The 16,983-nt window shown below is 44.8% G+C and overlaps 2 pseudogenes; both read left to right on the top strand.

Moving 5' to 3' along the window:
* The first annotated feature begins 241 nt into the window (after positions 1-241).
* LOC133219051 (NADH-ubiquinone oxidoreductase chain 2-like) lies at positions 242-3,385 on the top strand (annotated as a pseudogene).
* A 6,752-nt stretch (positions 3,386-10,137) lies between these two features.
* LOC133219075 (cytochrome b-like) lies at positions 10,138-11,178 on the top strand (annotated as a pseudogene).
* Positions 11,179-16,983: the final 5,805 nt, after the last annotated feature.

Below are 16,983 nucleotides of genomic sequence, written 5' to 3'. Positions count from 1 at the left end.
TAGGTTGTCCCCTTCATAGATCAAACTGGTGTCTGGTTCCAACTGGAGAAAACCTCAGTGTCAGATCCATTTTCTTTGTGATCCCAAGAGTGAAATTAAGATGCAAACAAGATCAAGTACCATAATAAATCAGTTTGGTTATTACAAAAAGACAGTTATTATAAAGAGGGAAATTATCATAAAAAAGGGAACACTGATGGGACAGACAGTAAAAAAAGATAAGAGATGAAGCAAGAGAATCGAACCTACACAAAAGGAATCAAAATCCTCCATACTTCCTTTATATTATTTCCTAGTAAGGTAAGCTAAAAAAGCTATCGGGCCCATACCCCGAAAATGATGGTTCAACTCCTTCCCCTACTAATGAGTCCCTTTACAAAACTAATCTCAGCCACAAGCCTCCTCCTAGGAACAATAATCACAATCACAAGCAACCACTGAGTAATAGCCTGAACAGGATTAGAAATTAATACCCTAGCCATTATCCCCCTAATCTCCAAATCCCATCACCCACGAGCCATCGAAGCAGCAACCAAATACTTCTTAGTACAGGCAACCGCCTCCGCACTAGTTCTCCTCTCAAGCACAATTAATGCATGATTTACAGGACAATGAGACATCACCCAGCTCACTCACCCTCCATCACGCCTCCTACTAACCATAGCCATTGCTATCAAATTAGGCCTAACCCCATTCCACTTCTGATTCCCAGAGGTTCTCCAAGGATCAACCCTCACCACAGCTCTACTCCTTTCAACAATAATAAAACTCCCACCAATAGCCATTCTACTCCTCACATCACACTCACTAAACCCCACACTACTCACCACCATATCCATCATATCCATTGCCCTTGGCGGCTGAACAGGACTTAATCAAACACAAACCCGAAAAATCCTAGCCCTATCATCAATCTCACACCTAGGCTGAATAACCATCATCATCATCTACAACCCAAAACTAACCCTCCTAACCTTCTACATCTACACCCTAACAACAACCTCCATCTTTCTAACCATAAATACAACAAACACCCTAAAACTATCAACACTAATATCCTCATGAACTAAAACCCCTACACTAAACACAATTCTTATACTAATACTCCTATCATTAGCTGGCCTCCCACCACTAACAGGATTCTTACCCAAATGACTAATCATCCAAGAACTCACTAAACAAGAAATAACCACAACAGCCACAATCATCTCCATACTATCACTCCTAGGACTATTCTTCTATCTACGCCTAGCATACTGCTCAACAATCACACTTCCCCCCAACCCATCAAACAAAATAAAGCAATGATCCACTAAAAAACCAATAAACACCCTAATCCCCGTACTCGCCTCTCTATCCATCTCACTTCTACCACTCTCCCCCATAATCCTCACCACCACTTAAGAAACTTAGGATAATATCAAACCAAAGGCCTTCAAAGCCTTAAACAAGAGTTAAACTCTCTTAGTTTCTGCCAAGATCCGTAGGACACTAACCTACATCCTCTGAATGCAACCCAGATACTTTAATTAAGCTAGGACCTTCCTAGACAGGTGGGCTTCGACCCCACGACATTCCTGGTTAACAGCCAGGCATCCTAAACCAACGGACCTCTGCCTAAAAGACTCCGATGCACCTCAAGCGCATATCAATGAGCTTGCAACTCAACATGAATTTCACTACAGAGTCGATAAGAAGAGGAATCAAACCTCTGTAAAAAGGACTACAGCCTAACGCTTAAACACTCAGCCATCTTACCACATTACCTGTGACCCTTAATCGATGACTATTCTCAACCAACCACAAAGACATTGGAACTCTTTACCTAATCTTTGGCACATGAGCAGGCATAATCGGCACAGCCCTCAGCCTACTCATCCGAGCAGAACTAGGCCAACCAGGAACCCTACTGGGAGACGACCAAATCTACAACGTAGTCGTCACTGCCCATGCCTTCGTAATAATCTTCTTCATAGTAATACCAATCATAATCGGAGGCTTTGGAAACTGACTAGTTCCCCTCATAATTGGCGCCCCTGATATAGCCTTCCCACGCATAAACAACATAAGCTTCTGACTACTCCCTCCATCCTTCCTCCTCCTACTAACCTCATCCACAGTAGAGGCAGGAGCCGGCACAGGATGAACAGTCTATCCCCCCCTAGCCGGAAACCTTGCCCATGCCGGAGCCTCAGTAGATCTAGCTATCTTCTCCCTCCACCTAGCAGGAGTATCATCCATCCTAGGAGCAATCAATTTTATCACCACCACCATCAACATAAAACCCCCCGCCCTATCCCAATACCAAACCCCACTATTTGTATGATCCGTCCTAATCACAGCTGTACTCCTCCTACTATCTCTGCCAGTCCTAGCCGCTGGAATCACAATACTCCTCACCGATCGTAACCTAAACACCACCTTCTTCGACCCAGCCGGAGGAGGAGATCCAATCCTATACCAACATCTCTTCTGATTCTTTGGCCACCCAGAAGTTTACATCCTTATTCTCCCAGGATTTGGAATCATCTCACATGTAGTAGCCTACTACGCAGGAAAAAAAGAACCATTCGGCTACATAGGCATAGTATGAGCCATATTATCTATTGGATTCCTAGGATTTATTGTATGAGCCCATCACATATTTACCGTCGGAATAGACGTAGACACCCGAGCATACTTTACATCCGCCACCATAATTATCGCCATCCCAACCGGAATTAAAGTCTTTAGCTGACTAGCCACACTACACGGAGGAGCCATCAAATGAGACCCACCCATACTATGAGCTCTAGGGTTCATCTTCCTATTCACCATTGGAGGTCTAACTGGAATCGTCCTAGCAAACTCCTCCCTAGACATTGCCCTACACGACACATACTACGTAGTAGCACACTTCCATTACGTTCTATCAATAGGTGCTGTCTTTGCCATCCTAGCAGGATTTACCCACTGATTCCCCCTATTCACTGGATACACTCTAAACCAAACATGAGCTAAAGCCCACTTCGGAGTTATATTCACAGGTGTAAACCTAACCTTCTTCCCCCAACACTTCTTAGGACTAGCAGGCATACCACGACGATACTCCGACTACCCAGACGCCTATACACTATGAAACACCCTATCATCTATCGGCTCATTAATCTCAATATTAGCCGTAATTATACTAACATTCATCATCTGAGAAGCTTTCGCCTCTAAACGAAAAATCTTACAACCAGAATTAACCTCCACCAACATCGAATGAATCTATGGCTGCCCGCCCCCATATCACACATTCGAAGAACCCACCTTCGTCCAAGTACAAGAAAGGAAGGAATCGAACCCTCATATGCTGGTTTCAAGCCAACCGCATATCAAACCAATTATGCTTCTTTCTCAATGGGGTGTTAGTAAACCAATTACATGGCCCTGTCAAAGCCAAACCATAGGTGAAAACCCTGTACACCCCCACATGGCCAACCACTCACAACTAGGATTCCAAGACGCCTCCTCCCCTATCATAGAAGAACTTGTCGAATTCCACGACCACGCCCTTATAGTTGCCCTAACAATCTGCAGCCTCGTCCTCTATCTACTAACACTTATATTAATAGAAAAACTATCCTCCAATACCGTTGACGCCCAAGAAGTCGAACTTATCTGAACAATCCTACCTGCAATCGTCCTTATCCTACTCGCCCTACCATCCCTCCAAATCCTATATATAATAGACGAAATCGATGAACCAGACCTAACCCTAAAAGCCATCGGACACCAATGATATTGATCCTACGAATACACAGACTTCAAAGACCTCTCATTTGACTCATACATAATCCCCACAACCGAACTTCCACTAGGTCACTTCCGACTCCTAGAGGTCGACCATCGCATCATTATCCCAATAGAATCCCCAATCCGCATTATCATTACCGCCGACGACGTCCTCCACTCATGAGCAGTCCCAACACTAGGAGTAAAGACAGACGCCATCCCAGGACGACTCAACCAATCATCCTTCATTACCACCCGCCCAGGAATCTTCTACGGTCAATGCTCAGAAATCTGCGGAGCCAATCATAGTTTCATACCAATCGTAGTTGAATCTACCCCTCTCACACACTTCGAGACCTGATCCTCACTACTAACTTCCTAATCATTAAGAAGCTATGTACCAGCACTAGCCTTTTAAGCTAGGTGAAGAGGGTAATATTCCCTCCTTAATGACCATGCCCCAACTCAACCCAAACCCATGATTCTCCATCATAATTATAGCATGACTAACCTTCTCTTTAATCATCCAACCTAAAATATCATCATTCACCTCCACAAACACCCCTACCCACAATATACCCCCAACTACCAAAAACCACCACTGAACCTGACCATGATCTTAACCTTCTTCGATCAATTCTCAAGCCCACATTTCCTTGGAATCCCACTAATTCTCCTCTCAATACTATTCCCTACTCTACTCCTCCCCGCACCAAATAATCGATGAATCACCAACCGCTTATCCACCCTACAACTATGACTCACCAACACCATCACCAAACAACTCATAACCCCACTAAACAAACCAGGCCACAAATGAGCCCTTATCCTAACATCACTAATAATACTTCTTCTAACAATCAACCTCCTAGGCCTACTACCCTACACTTTTACCCCAACCACCCAACTATCAATAAACATAGCCCTTGCCTTCCCACTCTGACTCGCCACCCTACTCACCGGCCTACGAAACCAACCAACAACCTCCCTGGGACACTTACTACCTGAAGGCACACCCACTCCACTAATCCCCGCTCTAATCTTAATCGAAACCATTAGCCTCTTTATCCGCCCATTAGCCCTAGGAGTCCGTCTCACAGCAAACCTCACCGCAGGCCACCTATTAATCCAACTTATCTCAACAGCCACCATCACCCTCCTCCCCATCATACCAACAGTATCCATCCTCTCTGCCACAATCTTACTACTACTAACAATCCTAGAAATAGCAGTAGCCATAATTCAAGCCTATGTATTTGTCCTCCTACTAAGCCTCTATCTACAAGAAAACATTTAATGGCCCACCAAGCACACCCCTACCACATAGTAGACCCTAGCCCATGACCCATCCTAGGAGCAATCACTGCCCTACTCACCACATCCGGATTAATCATATGATTCCACTACAACTCCTTACAACTATTAATCCTTGGACTCCTATCCATAACCCTAGTTATGCTTCAATGATGACGAGACGTTGTACGAGAAAGCACATTCCAAGGCCACCATACAACAACAGTCCAAAAAGGCCTACGATATGGAATAATCCTCTTCATCACATCAGAAGTATTCTTCTTCCTAGGCTTCTTCTGAGCCTTCTTCCACTCCAGCTTAGCTCCAACCCCAGAACTAGGAAACCAATGACCTCCAACCGGAATCATACCCCTCAACCCCCTAGAAGTACCCCTACTTAACACAGCCATCCTCCTAGCCTCAGGCGTCACCGTAACCTGAACCCACCACAGCATTATAGAAGGGAACCGAAAACAAGCAGTCCAGTCACTAACACTTACCACCCTACTAGGTCTATACTTTACCATCTTACAAGCAACTGAATACTACGAAGCCCCGTTCTCAATCGCCGACGGAATCTACGGTTCAACCTTCTTCGTAGCTACAGGATTCCACGGACTTCACGTTATCATCGGATCCACCTTCCTCCTAGTCTGCCTCCTACGATTAACCAAATTCCACTTCACACCCAACCACCACTTTGGATTTGAAGCAGCAGCCTGATACTGACACTTCGTAGATATCATCTGACTATTCCTCTATACAACCATCTACTGATGAGGATCCTGCCCTTCTAGTATATCCATTACAATAGACTTCCAATCTTTAAAATCTGGTTTACCCCAGAGAAGAGCAATAAACATAATCACATTTATACTCACCTCAACCCTACTCCTCAGCACAGCCCTAACCACACTAAATTTCTGACTCACTCAAATAAATCCAGACTCAGAAAAACTATCACCCTACGAATGTGGATTCGACCCACTAGGATCGGCCCGCCTCCCATTCTCAATTCGATTCTTCCTCAGTAGCCATCCTATTCCTACTATTCGACCTAGAAATCGCCCTCCTACTACCACTACCCTGAGCCATCCAACTAAAATACCCAACCACTACCCTAACCTGAACCTCTGCCATCATCCTTCTACTAACCCTAGGTTTAATCTACGAATGAACACAAGGAGGCCTAGAATGGGCAGAATAAGAAAGTTAGTCTAAAGCAAGACAGTTGATTTCGACTCAACAAAACATAGTCCACCCTATGACTTTCTCCATGCCCCTTCTCCACCTAAGCTTCTACTCAGCTTTTACCCTAAGCAGTCTAGGATTAGCCTTCCACCGAACACATCTCATCTCCGCCCTACTATGTCTAGAGAGCATAATACTCTCAATATACATCGCCCTATCAACCTGACCAATTGAAAACCAAACGCCATCCTTCACCCTTATACCAGTCCTCATACTAACATTCTCCGCCTGCGAGGCGGGCACAGGCCTAGCAATACTAGTAGCCTCCACACGAACACACGGCTCTGACCATCTACAAAACCTAAACCTCCTACAATGCTAAAAATCATCCTACCAACAATAATACTACTTCCAACAACCCTCCTCTCCCCCCTAAAGTCATTATGAACAAACACCACAACATACAGCCTACTAATCGCCACCCTAAGCTTACAATGAATAACTCCCTCATACTACCCCTACAAGCACCTAACCCAATGAGCAGGCACCGATCAAACATCTGCCCCCCTACTTGTTCTATCCTGCTGACTCACACCACTCATAATCTTAGCAAGCCAAAACCACCTACAACACGAACCACTCTCACGAAAACGAATTTTCATATTAACCCTAATCGCAATCCAACCTCTCATCATTCTAGCCTTCTCAACCACAGAGCTCATAATATTTTTCATCTCATTCGAGGCAACCCTAATCCCAACATTAATTCTAATCACACGATGAGGCAGCCAACCAGAACGCCTAAGCGCAGGCATCTACCTCCTCTTCTACACACTCATCAGCTCCCTCCCCCTACTAATCGCAATCCTCTATCTGCACTCACAAACAGGCACCCTCCACCTCCCCACCTTAAAACTCACCCCCCACCCCACATCCACACCAACTAAACACTGAACCACCACCCTCCTAGACATAGCGCTACTCACCGCCTTCATAGTAAAAGCACCACTGTATGGCCTCCACCTATGACTCCCAAAAGCCCACGTAGAAGCCCCAATTGCAGGCTCCATGCTACTCGCTGCCCTACTTCTAAAATTAGGCGGATACGGCATTATACGCATCACCCATTTAACAAACCCCCCCCAAAACAACCTACTCCTCTACCCTTTCATCACACTTGCCCTATGAGGGGCGCTAATAACCAGTTCAATCTGCCTACGCCAAATCGATCTAAAATCACTCATCGCCTACTCTTCCGTAAGCCATATAGGTCTAGTCATTGCTGCATGTATAATCCAAACACACTGATCCTTCTCGGGCGCCATAATCCTTATAATCTCCCATGGATTAACCTCATCCATACTATTCTGTCTAGCCAACACAAACTACGAACGCACACACAGCCGCATTATACTCCTAACCCAAGGACTACAACCCATCCTACCTCTAATAGCCACCTGATGGCTACTAGCCAACCTAACAAACATAGCCCTACCCCCCACCACAAACCTGATAGCAGAACTAACTATCATAACCTCACTATTCAATTGATCCACCCCCACTATCCTCCTAACCGGAGTCGCCACCCTACTAACCGCCTCGTACACCCTATCTATGTTAACAACAACCCAACGAGGAACCTTACCCCCCCACATCACAACACTCCAAAACTCAACCACACGCGAACACCTACTAATAATCCTCCACCTCCTCCCCATACTCCTCCTCATCCTAAAACCCGAGCTCATCTCAAGATCCCCCTTATGCAAGTATAGTTTAAATCAAACATTAGACCGTGACCCTAAAAATAGAAGTTAAATTCTTCTTACCTGCCGAGGGGAGGTTCAACCAACAAGAACTGCTAACTCTTGCATCTGAGTCTAAAACCTCAGCCCCCTTACTTTTAAAGGATAAGAGCAATCCACTGGTCTTAGGAACCACTCATCTTGGTGCAAGTCCAAGTAAAAGTAGTGGAAACAACCCTACTCCTTACCACCCTCACAGCCCTCACACTAATCATTATTCTAACACCCACACTCCTCCCCCTCCTATCAAAAAACTTCAAAAACTCTCCTAAAACTATCACCCTCACCACCAAATATGCCTTCCTAACCAGCTTAGTACCATCAACACTATTTATGCAATCAGGGTTAGACAACGTCACCACACTTTGAGAATGAAAGTTCATCATAAACTTCAAAATCCCCTTCAGCCTCAAAATAGACCAATACTCCATACTATTTCTCCCCATTGCCCTATTTGTAACATGATCCATCCTACAATTCGCACTATCGTACATAGAATCAGACCCATACATCACAAAATTCTTCTTATACCTGACAACCTTCCTAATTGCAATACTCACACTAACACTTGCCAATAACACCTTTCTCCTATTCATCGGCTGAGAAGGTGTTGGCATCATATCCTTCCTCTTAATCAGCTGATGGCATGGACGAGCAGAAGCCAACACAGCAGCCCTGCAAGCTATCCTATACAACCGAATCGGCGATATCGGACTTATCCTGAGCATAGTATGGCTCGCCTCAACCCTAAATTCCTGAGAGATACAGCACATACTTTCCCCCACAGAAACCCCCACACTCCCTCTACTTGGCCTTATCCTAGCCGCCACAGGAAAATCAGCCCAATTTGGACTTCACCCCTGATTACCAGCCGCCATAGAGGGCCCTACCCCAGTCTCCGCCCTACTCCACTCAAGCACTATAGTAGTCGCAGGAATCTTCCTACTTATCCGAACTCACCCATTACTCACTAACAACAAAGGCGCCCTCACCATATGCCTATGCCTAGGCTCCCTATCTACCTTATTCGCTGCTACCTGCGCCCTTACACAAAACGACATCAAAAAAATCATTGCTTTCTCCACATCTAGCCAACTAGGACTAATAATAACCACCATCGGACTCAACCTCCCACAACTAGCCTTCCTTCACATTTCAACCCACGCCTTCTTCAAAGCCATACTATTCCTATGCTCAGGATCAATCATCCACAGCCTAAATGGAGAACAAGACATTCGAAAAATAGGAGGATTACAAAAAATACTCCCAACAACCACCTCCTGCTTAACAATCGGAAGCCTCGCACTTATAGGAACTCCCTTCCTAGCAGGATTCTTCTCAAAAGACCTTATCATCGAAAACCTAAACACCTCCTACCTTAACACCTGAGCACTTCTCCTAACCCTCCTAGCCACAACCTTCACCGCAACGTACAGCCTCCGAATAACCCTCTTAGTGCAAACAGGATTCACCCGCATACCAACAATCACCCCAATAAACGAAAACAACCCACAAATCACAAACCCAATCACCCGTCTAGCTCTAGGAAGTATTACAGCAGGCATATTCATTACACTATACATAACTCCAACACACACTCCTCCCATGACAATATCCCTACCAACAAAAACCACAGCCATCATAGTATCCGTCCTAGGCATTATCCTCGCCCTAGAGCTCACAACCCTAACCCACACCATAACCCACCCTAAACAAAACCACTACTTAAACTTCTCATCTACACTAGGGTACTTCAATCTCCTAACCCATCGCCCAAGCTCCACAGCCCTATTAAACACCGGGCAAAAAATTGCCAACCACCTAATCGACTCATCCTGATACAAAAAAATCGGACCAGAAGGACTCGCTAGCTTACAAGTCTTAGCGGCCAAAACTTCAACCACATTACACAAAGGATTAATCAAAACATACCTAGGATCATCCGCACTATCCATCTTAATCATCCTACTATCCCTATAACCCAACCCTAATGGCCCCCAACCTACGAAAATTCCACCCCCTCCTAAAGACAGTAAACAACTCCCTAATTGACTTACCAACCCCCCCCAATATCTCCGCCTGATGAAACTTTGGATCCCTCCTAGGAATCTGCCTAACAACACAAATCCTAACAGGCCTACTCCTAGCCACCCATTACACTGCAGATACTTCCCTAGCCTTCTCCTCCGTAGCCAACACATGCCGAAACGTACAATATGGATGACTAATCCGCAACCTACACGCAAACGGAGCATCATTCTTCTTCATCTGCATCTACCTCCATATCGCTCGAGGCTTCTACTATGGCTCATACCTCTACAAAGAAACCTGAAACACCGGAGTCATCCTCTTACTCACCCTTATAGCAACAGCCTTCGTGGGTTACGTCCTCCCATGAGGCCAAATATCATTCTGAGGGGCTACAGTTATTACAAATCTATTCTCCGCCATCCCCTACATCGGACAAACCCTAGTAGAATGGGCCTGAGGTGGATTCTCCGTAGACAACCCCACTCTCACTCGATTCTTCGCTCTACACTTCCTACTCCCATTCATAATCACCGGCCTAGCTCTCATCCACCTGACCTTCCTACACGAAACGGGATCAAACAACCCCCTAGGCATCTCATCTAACTGCGATAAAATCCCATTCCACCCATACTTCTCCCTAAAAGATCTCCTAGGCTTTACAGTTATACTCCTCCTACTAACCACCCTCGCCCTATTCTCACCCAACCTACTAGGAGACCCCGAAAACTTTACCCCGGCAAATCCACTAGTAACCCCCCCACATATTAAACCAGAATGATACTTCCTTTTCGCATACGCAATTCTACGCTCAATCCCCAATAAACTAGGAGGTGTCCTAGCCCTAGCAGCCTCCGTACTAATCCTATTCCTAAGCCCACTCCTCCACAAATCCAAACAACGGACCATAGCCTTTCGTCCCATCTCTCAGTTACTATTCTGAACCCTAGCCGCTAACCTATTTATCCTAACATGAGTAGGAAGTCAACCAGTAGAACACCCATTCATCATCATCGGACAGTTAGCCTCACTAACCTACTTCACTATCATCCTAATCCTATTCCCCATCACCTCCTCCTTAGAAAACACAATCCTCAATTAACTCTAATAGTTTACAAAAAACATTGGTCTTGTAAACCAAAGAACGAAGATTTACCCTTCTTAGAGTTAGAATCAGAAAAAGAGGATTAAAACCTCCATCACCAACTCCCAAAGCTGGCATTTTACATTAAAACTACTTTCTGACCCTAAACAGCCCGAATGGCTCCCCGAGATAAACCCCGCACAAGCTCCAACACAACAAACAGGGTCAACAGCAATCCCCAACCAGCCACTAAGAATATCCCCACCCCACAAGAATAAAACAAAGCTACCCCACTAAAATCCAACCGAGCAAAAGATGTCCCCACACTATCAACAGTGCTTACCCCAAACCCTCCACCCTCCCACCCCCAAACCGTAAACCCCACACCAAAGACCAAAACAAACCCTAAAGCATATCCCACAACACGCCAACCATCCCAAGCCTGAGGGAATGGGTCAGCAGCCAATGACACAGAATACACAAAAACCACCAACATCCCACCCAAATAGACCATAAAAAGCACTAAAGACACAAAAGAAGCGCCTAAACTCACCAACCACCCACACCCTATAACAGAACCAAAAACTAACCCAACAACCCCGTAGTATGGGGACGGGTTGGAAGCTACCAATAACGCCGCCAAAACAAACCCAAACCCTAAAAGCAACACAAAGTAGGTCATAATGTTCTCACTTGGAGTTATCCAAGGTCTATGGCCTGAAAAACCATCGTTGTCCTCTCAACTATGAGAACCCCCAACCACAATAGGGCCCTACCATCTCAGCGTAGGGCCCTATTAACCATTATTAATCCCCTATATAGAGGACCCCCCTTACCCCCCATTGGCAAATGTGGGTTACTTATACAGACTATGTGTATCGGGCATTATAGGATTGTCCCTTATACATTACATTAAGTCTCTTGATGACTAGAGTCTTCATGTTCTTGTACTATATACTGTATAGGTGGATAGTAGGTTGATCTAGTTCTGTCCTACTTCAAGGAGTGGAGTCTTAATGATTATTCATAGTGTACTTTAATGGTCTAGGTCAGTAGAGTACTTCTCTTAACTTCTATAGGTTACAGCATATGGAAGTGCTTGGGTATCAGCGAAGCTGAATGGCTCAGGTCATAACTTGTCCGGTTGGTTTCTTAGCTGTACACATCGATTCTATGTCACGGAGGACCAACGTCAGGTACCAGGTTATTTATTGGTCGGTCTTCTCACGAAGCTGCGCCTCCACTCAACGGAGTCGGTATTTATCACGTCTAGCGTCAGGATCATTCTTTCCCCCTACACCCCTCGCACGACTTGTACTCCACCGTGCCTCTGGTTCCTCGGTCAGGGCCATGGCCTGTTTGATTGAGTATTCTATTATCTTCAAAGTCATCACCTCTAGTCTGCGTACCTTTTGCCGCATGATTAGATCACTCAAGTGCCTATAATACTTTTGGTATTTCTTTTCTCTCGATCCCTTCAACTTGCCCCTCGATGCGCCTACCGGCGGGTAAACACAATCTCTTGACGTGTGCCCTATGTCCTTCGGTCTGTTCTGGTCCTCAGGGATTAATTAATGATACGGTTGAAGTATTTGGCGGTATCATTCTCACACTGATGCACTTTCTCAGCCATCTGGTTATGGTGTATCCACTATCCCCCTACATGCCATAATTCTTTTAAATGGTCGTAGGACATAATTTCAGAACTTTAAGCACTAACAAATTTTTGATTAGTGTCGACTCCAGCAGGAAAACTTTATATCGTCATTTTCACCTTTTTTACACCCCTGACAAACGTTACAAACAAACGGACACACCCTCTCAATTTACCAATCATTGAAAAGGTGTTTGTCACCGCCACCAGCCACCACCGTAGCCCCCACCGTACTCCAGTAGGGTAATTCCAATTTTTTTGTTAAAATTTGCCTCTTTATTTGTTTAACTTTTTTAACTTTACTTAATTTTACTCCTACCTGAAACCTTTAAACATCTTAAACACAACGTTTATTACCTTAACTTTTAACAAACCTCCACCCAAATATCCAATAAACATCCACACCCAACCCAACCCAGTTCACCCACCCAAACATAAACAATAACAAACCACAAAATACCAACTCCAAACAACCACTGTCCCTTCACCCCACCAAAACCCAATCCAATAAAACACACCCCAACACTAACAACATCACCTACTCTACATCCCCCAAATCACCATAATACACCCTACCATAAAGTATGGGAATCTTACCAGCCTCAGCACACCACACAAATATACCCCACCAAACCCCAATCCAATAAAACACACCCCAACACTAACAACATCACCTACTCTACATCCCCCAAATCACCATAATACACCCTACCATAAAGTATGGGAATCTTACCAGCCTCAGCACACCACACAAATATACCCCATCAAACCCCAATCCAATAAAACACACCCCAACACTAACAACATCACCTACTCTATATCCCCCAAATCACCATAATACACCCTACCATAAAGTATGGGAATCTTACCAGCCTCAGCACACCACACAAATATACCCCATCAAACCCCAATCCAATAAAACACACCCCAACACTAACAACATCACCTACTCTATATCCCCCAAATCACCATAATACACCCTACCATAAAGTATGGGAATCTTACCAGCCTCAGCACACCACACAATCTACCCCCATCAAACCCCAATCCAATAAAACACACCCCAACACTAACAACATCACCTCTCACGCACATATCACCATAATACACCCTACCATAAAGTATGGGAATCTTACCAGCCTCAGCACACCACACAAATATACCCATCAAACCCCAATCCAATAAAACACACCCCAACACTAACAACATCACCTACTCTACATCCCCCAAATCACCATAATACACCCTACAATAAAGTATGGGAATCTTACCAGCCTAGCACACCACACAAATATACCCCACCAAAACCCAATCCAATAAAACACACCCCAACACTAACAACATCACCTACTCTACATCCCCCAAATCACCATAATACACCCTACCATAAAGTATGGGAATCTTACCAGCCTCAGCACACCACACAAATATACCCCATCAAACCCCAATCCAATAAAACACACCCCAACACTAACAACATCACCTACTCTACATCCCCCAAATCACCATAATACACCCTACCATAAAGTATGGGAATCTTACCAGCCTCAGCACACCACACAAATATACCCCATCAAACCCCACCACCCCAACCCAAAAGCCAACACCCCAAATACACCACAACACACCACACATAACCCAACACAAGCCCCTGTCATAAACCCCTCGCCTTATACCAACCAATACCCCCAACCACAATAGGGCCCTACCATCTCAGCGTAGGGCCCTATTAACCATTATTAATCCCCTATATAGAGGACCCCCCTTACCCCCCATTGGCAAATGTGGGTTACTTATACAGACTATGTGTATCGGGCATTATAAGATTGTCCCTTATACATTACATTAAGTCTATTTGTAGATTAGAATTTTCATGTTCTTATGCCATATCATGTGTGAATGGATAATGGATTGATCTAGTTCTGTCTTGCTTCAGGGAGTGGATGCTTAATGACTAATCATGGTAAATTATTAATGGTCTAGGTCAGTAGAGTACTTCTCTTAACTTCTATAGGTTACAGCATATGGAAGTGCTTGGGTATCAGCGAAGCTGGGTGGTTCAGGTCATAACTTGTCCGGTTGGTTTCTTAGCTGTACACATCGATTCCATGTCACGGAGGACCAACGTCAGGTACCAGGTTATTTATTGGTCGGTCTTCTCACGAAGCTGCGCCTCCACTCAACGGAGTCGGTATTTATCACGTCTAGCGTCAGGATCATTCTTTCCCCCTACACCCCTCGCACGACTTGTACTCCACCGTGCCTCTGGTTCCTCGGTCAGGGCCATGATCTGTTTGATTGAGTATTCTATTATCTTCAAAGTCATCACCTCTAGTCTGCGTACCTTTTGCCGCATGATTAGATCACTCAAGTGCCTATAATACTTTTGGTATTTCTTTTCTCTCGATCCCTTCAATTTGCCCCTCGATGCGCCTACCGGCGGGTAAACACAATCTCTTGACGTGTGCCCTATGTCCTTCGGTCTGTTCTGGTCCTCAGGGATTAATTAATGATACGGTTGAAGTATTTGGCGGTATCATTCTCACACTGATGCACTTTCTCAGCCATCTGGTTATGGTGTATCCACTATCCCCCTACATGCCATAATTCTTTTAAATGGTCGTAGGACATAATTTCAGAACTTTAAGCACTTACAAATTTTTGATTAGTGTCGACTCCAGCAGGAAAACTTTATATCGTCATTTTCACCTTTTTTACACCCCTGACAAACGTTACAAACAAACGAACACACCTCTCAATTTACCAATCATTGAAAAGGTGTTTGTCACCACCACCAGCCACCACCGTACTCCAGTAGGGTAATTCCCAATTTTTTTGTAAAATTTGCCTCTTTATTTGTTTAACTTTTTTAACTTTACTTAATTTTACTCCTAAAATCCCAAACATCTTAAACACAACGTTTATTACCTTAACTTTTAACAAACCTCCACCCAAATATCCAATAAACATCCACACCCAACCCAACCCAGTTCACCCACCCAAACATAAACAATAACAAACCACAAAATACCAACTCCAAACAACCACTGTCCCTTCACCCCACCAAAACCAGCGAACCTCCCAGCACATAAAACAAAACAAACAAAACATGTATCCCAAAACAAAACACATACCCCGTCCCTGTAGCTTAAACCAAAAGCATGGCACTGAAGACGCCAAGATGGACACCACTCCCAAGGACAAAAAAGACTCAGTCCTAACCTTACCATTAATTATTGCTCAACACATACATGCAAGCATCTACGTTCCAGTGCAAACGCCCCCAACCCCTTACTAAGACAAAAGGAGCAGGTATCAGGCACACACCCAGTAGCCCAAGACACCTCGTCCAGCCACACCCCCACGGGTATTCAGCAGTAGTTAACATTAAGCAATAGGCGTAAGCCTGACTTAGTTAGAGCAACCTAGGGCCGGTAAATCTTGTGCCAGCCACCGCGGTTATACAAGAGACCCAAATTAACAGTCTACGGCGTAAAGAGTGACCTAAGACTATCATACACCAATTAAGATCAAACTACTCACCTCAGCCGTCACAAGCTAAAGATACTCAGAAGCCCAACACTAAAAATGATCTTAACCCCATGATCCATCCCACCTCACGAAAGCCAGGACACAAACTGGGATTAGATACCCCACTATGCCTGGCCCTAAATCCTGATGTTTCCAGCACATAAACATCCGCCCGAGAATTACGAGCACAAACGCTTAAAACTCTAAGGACTTGGCGGTGCCCTAAACCCATCTAGAGGAGCCTGTTCTATAATCGATAACCCACGATACACCCGACCACTTCTCGCCAAAACAGCCTACATACCGCCGTCGCCAGCCCACCTCCAATGAGAGCATAAAAGTGAGCCCAAAAGCCATAACCCGCTAACAAGACAGGTCAAGGTATAGCCCACGAGGTGGAAGAAATGGGCTACATTTTCTAATAATAGAATACCAACGAAAGGGAGTATGAAACCCACTCCCAGAAGGCGGATTTAGCAGTAAAGAGGGACAATCAAGCCCCATTTAAACTGGTCCTAGGGCACGTACACACCGCCCGTCACCCTCCTCACAAGCTCCAACACAACATACTACCTAATACAACAAATAGCTGAAGATGAGGCAAGTCGTAACAAGGTAAGTGTACCGGAAGGTGCACT

This window comes from Neopsephotus bourkii, unplaced genomic scaffold (genome assembly GCF_033783945.1).
Source record: "Neopsephotus bourkii isolate Nb327-2 ecotype Australia unplaced genomic scaffold, CSIRO-AGI_Nbou_v1 NB_1298, whole genome shotgun sequence".
In the NCBI taxonomy this organism is placed as follows: Eukaryota; Metazoa; Chordata; class Aves; order Psittaciformes; family Psittacidae; genus Neopsephotus; species Neopsephotus bourkii.
Note: the sequence above shows the minus strand (reverse complement) of the source record. Positions and strands in the feature narration are given on the sequence as shown.